The sequence below is a fragment of the Atta colombica genome, unplaced genomic scaffold (genome assembly GCF_001594045.1).
Source record: "Atta colombica isolate Treedump-2 unplaced genomic scaffold, Acol1.0 scaffold112, whole genome shotgun sequence".
Classification (NCBI taxonomy): Eukaryota; Metazoa; Arthropoda; class Insecta; order Hymenoptera; family Formicidae; genus Atta; species Atta colombica.
In genome coordinates this window covers 350,093-350,528 of record NW_017259198.1, presented here as the reverse complement: position 1 = coordinate 350,528, position 436 = coordinate 350,093, and the positions used below count along the sequence as shown (strand labels likewise).

Below are 436 nucleotides of genomic sequence, written 5' to 3'. Positions count from 1 at the left end.
CAAAAAAATTACTAGTTTCAATGACAAAATGTGAATCAGTGTAAAAAGTAGCACTGAAATTTTTATGAAGTTATAAACTCAATCATTTTAGGTGCATAGTGTATACGCAGAATTTGCCTCTCATACATTATCTCTCATACATTGCCAATAAAGTCATGTGAACATAATAGAAGGTATATAATTTGCTTGCGGAATTGAAATTTGTGATTACATGTTTCAATTCCTCAGACGATAGTATACAAAATAAGTTTGCTATGGCGTTTAAGTGTCAACTGAAAAAAATGGATGCATTCAATAGTGTAATCACTCACAAGCGGCTAAATAATAATTTAATGTGATTGATTGGATTTAAAGATAATTAGATGCTATTGAGTTGCTTAGTGAGCGCTACTAGATGACTTAATGTGGGAGAGATAAATAGAGTTTCTGCGCAAGC

General features: G+C 31.7%; 1 protein-coding gene across 1 annotated transcript in view; it reads right to left on the bottom strand.

Annotated features, from left to right (window-relative positions):
* Positions 1-436, bottom strand: part of LOC108693997 (zinc finger protein 134-like) — a 12,606-nt gene that overhangs the window by 1,158 nt on the left and 11,012 nt on the right. The window lies entirely within an intron of this gene.